Source organism: Myotis nattereri (assembly GCF_964212035.1).
Source record: "Myotis nattereri genome assembly, chromosome: 2".
Taxonomy (NCBI): domain Eukaryota; kingdom Metazoa; phylum Chordata; class Mammalia; order Chiroptera; family Vespertilionidae; genus Myotis; species Myotis nattereri.
Window position 1 is genome coordinate 214,148,165 of NC_138076.1, and position 6,778 is coordinate 214,154,942.

The window sequence follows — 6,778 nt, forward strand, 5'->3', positions numbered from 1 at the left end:
ATACTCCAGAAAAAAAGAGGCAGGAGGGAAATGCTTGGAAAAGCACTCAGACAGACAGACAATGGGCTTGTTTGCGTAGCTAATGCAGAAAAGTCTGGATGGGAAATGTTAGAGTTAACAAATGAATAACAAGGTTCCTGGATGCAGGGTACATATACAAAGGTTCGCGGACTGCTACATTCCAGCAACAAAGATTTAGAAAATAAGTTTTAAAATCTAAAATGTATAAGGAAATGCAAAGAGCCAAGAACTGCGGAGACACTGTAAGAACAAGACGGGGATCAAAACTGGTCAAAGCAAGATTAGTACCGAGCGTTGTCCTGGCCCAGGGCAGAGAGACAGGCCCAAGGAACAGCCAGAGACGGACCCTCTGCGCGGGCTCTGGGTGTCTGTTCCCCAGTGCCACTGCTGAGCATGGAGGAGGAGGGTGGTTTCAACAAACCTTCAGGCACCATCGAATACCCTTAGCCCAGTGGTTCTCAACCTCTGGCCCTTTAAATACAGCTCCTCATGCTGTGACCCAACCATAACATTATTTTCGTGGCTACTTCATCACTGTCATGTTGCTACTGTGATGAATCGTCATGGAAATATCTGATGTGCAGGATGGTCTTAGGCGACCCCTGTGAAAGGGTCGTTCGACCGCCAAAGAGGTCGCGACCCACAGGTTGAGAACCACAGCTTTAGAGGCTAAAGGAAACTTGACCCCTACCTTGTGTCATATAAAAATATCAATTCCTAGCAGTACTGTGAATCTGAATATGAACGCAAAGTGCTACCATTTCTAGGAGATAGACTCTATCTGATAGAGACTCACAACCTTAGGTAGGGTAAGATTTCTTAGCTATGTTACAAAAGCTGATCGGTGGACCTGGTTGAAAATGAAGAGTCACCAGTAAGGGTGGAAAGGCAGAGGGCGAAGATATTTGAAACATCATTGAGAGAGGGTTCCTATTCCAAATACATCAAAAAGTTGGGAATGGGCGCAAGTCTTGAACAGGCACTTCACACAAAAGACACCAGTAGACACATGAAAAAGCACTTAACCTCATTAGTGATCAAGGAAATGCACGTTAAAACCACAGTGAAAACATCCGGGTACCACCAGAATAGCTGATCACCCAGGTCTTACACCCCTGGGGGGGGGGGGGGGGACGAGGAGGTGCCCCGCGTCCTCGGGGTCGCAGGAGCCTGGTTCCCTGCCTTTGGGAAGAGGAAAGGGGAGGGCGGGCAGTTTCCTTTGGAGGAGGCGGTCCCCGCGCACGTGTCTGTGCTCACATCCTATTGGCGAGAGTTGAATCCTTGGCCACATCTAGTCCGAAGTGAAACTGGACCGTGCGGTTTCCAGTTGGGTGGCCATGTGCCCGCTCAGGGCCAGTGATTCCTGACCACCGGAAGGAGGGGGAGGGGGCGTGGGGACAGTTCGCTGGATCTGGCATGCCACCCAGAGAGTGGTGAAGGCTACGGGCCCCTCCAGTCTTGTGCAGGCGAGGCTGTTTGGTGTGTGGGCAGGGTTTTGGCCTGGGGCAATGTTTCGGTCACTCCAACCCAGCGTCCCAGCTCAAGGCAGTCGGGCAGGAGAAAATGCGCCTTTCTGGGGCGGGGTGGGGGGGGGGGGGATCAGCCTTTGAGTTCTACTCAGTCCTTCAACTGATTGGAGGAGGCCGACCCTCGATGGGAGTGCAAGCTGCTTTACTCAGGCCGCCAGCTCATCCACAGTCACCTCTCACATAGCCCAGGAGGGCCCTGAGCTGGCACCACTGCCCACCCAGCCCCGTGCTGCCTGTCGCCCCCCCCCCCCCGCCCCCCGGCTCGCAGGCTAGGAAGCACAGGGACTGCTGGTGTCACTTGGGCATGTCTAACCCCGTTAGGGGCTGCATCACGTCCGCTCCCAGGTTCATCTGACCCCCGTACATCAGAATGTACCTGTATTGGAGCTGGGCCTTCCCATGGGGAGCAGGCTCCACCCGGTCTGACTGCGGTCTCCCTCCGAGACGAGGAAACACGGACACGGACACGGACACCAGGGCGTGCGTGCACGACGGCCAATCGCGGGAGGAGGCGGTGAGAGGGCGGCCGTCCGCAAGCCGGGGAGAGAGGCCTCGGGGGAACCAGACCGCCCACTCCTGGGCCTCGGGCTCTGGCCTCCAGCCCTGGGGGAGAACGGCTTTCTGTCGTTCAGCCCCCAGCCCGCTCGCGGTGGCATCAGTGACAGGCTTCGCCCGCATAGCTGCCAGGGCGCGGGGAGGCCGCAGCCGGAGCACCTGCAGGGGCAGCGCGGGCGCAGCCCAGGTGGGAGCGCGGCCTGCAGGCGGCTGGCCTGGGCGGAAGGGATGGCCCGGCGGTGTGTGCATCGGGCTGGAGCCGAGGACGCTGCCGCTGGGACCTCCGCGCTGCTGCTGAAGGCTCACCTGCCGGGAGACCTCGCACCCACCCGAGACGGTGGGAGCCCCGGGCAGGAGGTTCTCACTCGGCCGCAGGCGAAGGAGGCAAAACGGACGGCGCGAGGCCACGCAGGAGGCGGCCTGGCCCCACGGGAGGATGCAGACCCGGCTCCCATTCCCGGTCCTGGGAGCTCAGGAAGTTCAGGCCATCGGAGCACCACTCTCCCTCTTCTCCGCGGAGGAAGAACTAGGTGAGGATTCACCCTGACAGCACAGCAGGGCCCTCGCTCAGCGAAGATGCCGGCCAACGCCGCTGCTCTGGGGTTCCTGCAGGGTGGGGTGGGGGCGTACAACCCACAGGGAGGCCCGCTTGGCGGCAGAGGGTGGAGCCCAGGCCAGGCTCAGGCAGCTGCCACCCGCCTGCCTCTAGAGCCGCAGGGTCCACGCGCGTCCTTCCTCTCCTCTCGGGAGCCTGCTCACTCCTCCTCCAGGAAGCCTTCCAAGGGCGGGGTGCGCCTGGATCTGCACCTCCCTGACCCCTGGGCTCTGCACCAGGGCCTCGGGCTGTTCCATGTGTCAGGACCACAGCTCAGAACAGGCGCTAGGGAGGGAGATGGATCTGCTGCCCCAGGGAACAGCGCGCCTTTCACGGGGCTGCGCTCGGTGCTGGGGGGAGACAGGACGCCTCAATGCCGCTCCCTGTTTACTTAGGGGACAAGGGAACCCAGTCACCAAAATCCAGCTACGACTGGCAGGTGCCAGAGACGCTGCCGCATCGGGCCTGCACATGGCAGGTGCCCAGTTATGTCGCATTCGACGCCCACCATTGTCCGGGCATAAGACGCCACGGGAACTTTCGTGGTGCATCCTGTTGCTGAAGCTGAGAGCCTACTGCGGACAGACGCTTCCTGTACATCCTCCCGTCAGCACCCCGAGCTCCCCGGGGCTGGGAGACCCCAGTCCCGCCCCCTCCTCTCCCCTCCCCTTCCCCAGGAGCCCGAGCAGGACTGGCTCCCTCCCCGTCTCCCACCAGCCCTCACGCCTCCGGCCTAGCGCCCACCTGGCCTGGTCCCTTCACAGGCGGGAGGTGCCATCTGTGCCCCTCGCCCAGGTCCCCAGCCTCTTCCTCCCCCACAGGCACAGGTCTCACCCCCCTTAAGGGAGCCCTCCCCCCCCAACTGCATTCGCTGTGCAGCTCGCTTGTCTTCAAACTCTGTTCCCATCTCCCTAAAGGAACCTTGAAGAAATGGACTCTAGCACTTCCATTCGATACCTAAGTTTTTCACCTGAAGTCTATCGTCGCAGATAATGTGCTTTGCAGCAAATGTGGGAGATAACTTTAAAACAGAGCTATGATATCATTCCTGTAATTGAGTTCAGTAAAATCGAAATATAGAAAAATGCGCCCACCTTCATCCATTTAAAAAGTGAGGATGCTTTTTTTTAACGTTTGGAAATACTTTCCCTCTGGAATCTGCATCTTCATGTCCTTCCTCTCGCAGAACTTCATCCTAATGTGTTATTTTTACGCTTGAAGTCATACAGGATACGCATGGTGGCACGTACACAATTAAATTCTGGCCATAACAGCAGTGAATTAAAATCTGTAACAAACAGACACCTGGAAAATACCTGAATATTTGGAAATTTAAAAGCACACTCCTAGATAACCTGTGGGTAGAAGAAATTGTTAAACAAGTTAAAAGTATGTTTATCTGCATGATAAGGAAGACAATATGTGAAAATTCTCTAAATGCAGCTAACACTGAGTTTCAGAGAAACTTTGAGCTTTAAGGTGCTTTGTTAGGAAAGGAGAGATTTCAAAGCGATGATCTAAGTTTCCAGTATAAGAAGCTACAAAAAGAGGACAAATGAAACCAAAAGTTCTGAGCAAATGCAGAAATCAATATAGGAAATGGGCAAATGGCAGAGAAAATCGTGAAACGAACAGCTGGCTCTTTGAAAGATCAATAAAGGAAATAAATCTCCAATGAGTCTTCTCAAGAAAAACCCCACAAACAAATGATCAATATCAGCCACAAAAGCAGGGGCATCACTACAAATCCTACTGACATTAAAGAAAGACGAGGGACTGAGGGGAACATGGACAACTTTATGCCCAAAAAAATTCTAAAACTTGAGTTTTTCTCCGTGAAAGACATGAATTATCAACATGGACCCAGAACAAGAAAATTCCAAGAGCTCCAGGTCTGTTAAATAGAATTTGGATTAACCTTTCCACAGAGACAATCCCAGACGTCTGCCTTCGATCTCAGCACCCTCTAAAGCGGCCGCCCTGCCGCCAGGGATCTTTCCAGAGCAAAACCTGTCATGTCATCCTGCACCCAGAATTCCCCAGCAGCTTGCTCCCCAGTGGGACATTCAAGGCAATCTGACCCGGTGCTGCCTGCCTCAACCCTAACCACCGTCCTTCCCCATCTCATGTCCCCTGGCTTCCTCCCTCTTCTCCCCCTGTCCCCCTCCTCCCCCTCCTCCTCCTCCTCCTTCCCTTCCTCCTCCTCCTCCTCCCCTTCCTCCTCCTCCTCCTCCCCTTCCTCCTCCTCCTCCTCCTCCTCCTCCTCCTCCTCCTCCTCCTCCTCCTCCTTCTTCTTCTTCTTCTTCTTCTTTCTCTCTCTCTCTCTCTCTCTCTCTCTCTCTCTCTCTCTCTCTCTCACACACACACACACACACCTCACTTCTACCCTGGCAGTACTGCCTACCCCCACCAGGGGGCATTGGGAATGTGTGGGAGCATGAGTTGCCACAACCACCATAGGACAGTGGTGGCAAACTGCGGCCCCTTGAGTGTGGCTCTTCCACAAAATACCACGTGCGGGCGCGCACGTACAGTGAGATTGAAACTTCGTGGCCACACTCCAGGGGCCAAAGAGCCGCATGTGGCTCGCGAGCCGCAGTTTGCCGACCACTGCCCTAGGATGTCCCTGACATTCATGGGCAGAGGCTGGGTCAGACACCCCGCAGTGCCCGGAGCAGGCCCCACAGGAGGGTCCCCTGCAGAGGATGGCGGGAGAGCCCCTCGGAGTCCCGCCTGATGGCACTGCCTCGGCTTCCCCCGGGGCAGACCGGCGGTGGGCTCGGGGGCTCTCTCACCTCCTCTCCTGGGGGGCCCTGACTCCCACCGCCCCCCCCCCCCGGCTCTGCTAGCTGTGGCTTCTCGGAGATCTTCCCAAACGGAGGCCCAGACCATTTACTGCGGGCAGTCCGCCTCCCGGCACCCCTTGCTCAGATAGGAGTCCATTCCAGATCCGGGAGCAGCGACAATTCGAATGGGGACATCTGTAATACTCTCAACAGTAAAGATTAAAAATTAAAGTTTTAAAAAATAAAAAGGAAAACACTCTTGGGGGCAGAATCCTAGTATTTACTGTGTGGCCGGGGCCAGTGCTCCCCTCCCTGGCCGTCAGTTCCCCGACTGGAAGGGTTGCTGTGAGCTCTGGCTCCCGCCCCTGCCCCTCCCGCCTCCCTTTATCTGTGCCCTGCTGCTTCCAGCTCCTCTCCCTCCCAGGCGCAGCGCCCGGCCCAGCCACCTGGGGACACCCCTCTGCCTGCCACCCCGGGGAGGAAGCGGGAGCCCCAGCCTTTGCGTCTCTGTCGCTGACCCGCGAAAGGCCGGGGGGCTGCTGTCCCTCGGGTCCGCTGGCTGTGGCCTTCCTGGGCCGGACACTCAGGGAGGGAGGCGCCCCTGCGCTGTTGTCCCGATTCTCCCGCTCCCGGCGGCTGCGTCTCAGGCCCGTCAGTCTGGGCAGCAGGATGAGCCTCGCCCATGCGGAGGGAAATTGGGAAGAAAGAAGAAGCCTTGTCTGAACTTGAAAATAAAAGTGCTGATGCGGTTCTTATTCCAGAAACATATCTCACTGATTAAGGGCAAGGAGAGTCCCGGCTCGTGGGTGGGCCAGCGAGTCGGCTCCCGCCCCGCGGTGCCAGGGCTCTGCAGGCACAGTGGGCACAGCCGCGTGAGTGTGTGTGTGTGTGTGAGTGTGTGTGTGAGTGTGTGTGTGTGAGTGTGAGTGTGTGTGTGAGTGTGAGTGTATGAGTGTGTGTGTGAGTGTGTGTGTGAGTGTGTGCGTGTGAGTGTGAGTGTGTGTGAGAGTGTGAGTGTGTGTGAGAGTGTGAGTGTGTGTGTGAGTGTGAGTGTGTGTGTGAGTGTGTGTGAGAGAGTGTGTGTGAGTGTGTGTGTGAGTGTGTGTGTGAGTGTGTGTGTGAGTGTGTGAGTGTGAGAGTGAGTGTGTGTGTGTGAGTGTGTGTGTGAGTGTGTGTGTGTGTGTGAGTGTGAGTGTGTGTGTGTGTGTGTGTGTGTGACAGGCCTGCAGGGTGACCAAGGCAGCGAGTCCCCGTGGGAAGAGCATGCACTGGAGGCAGGTGCTGCCATGACG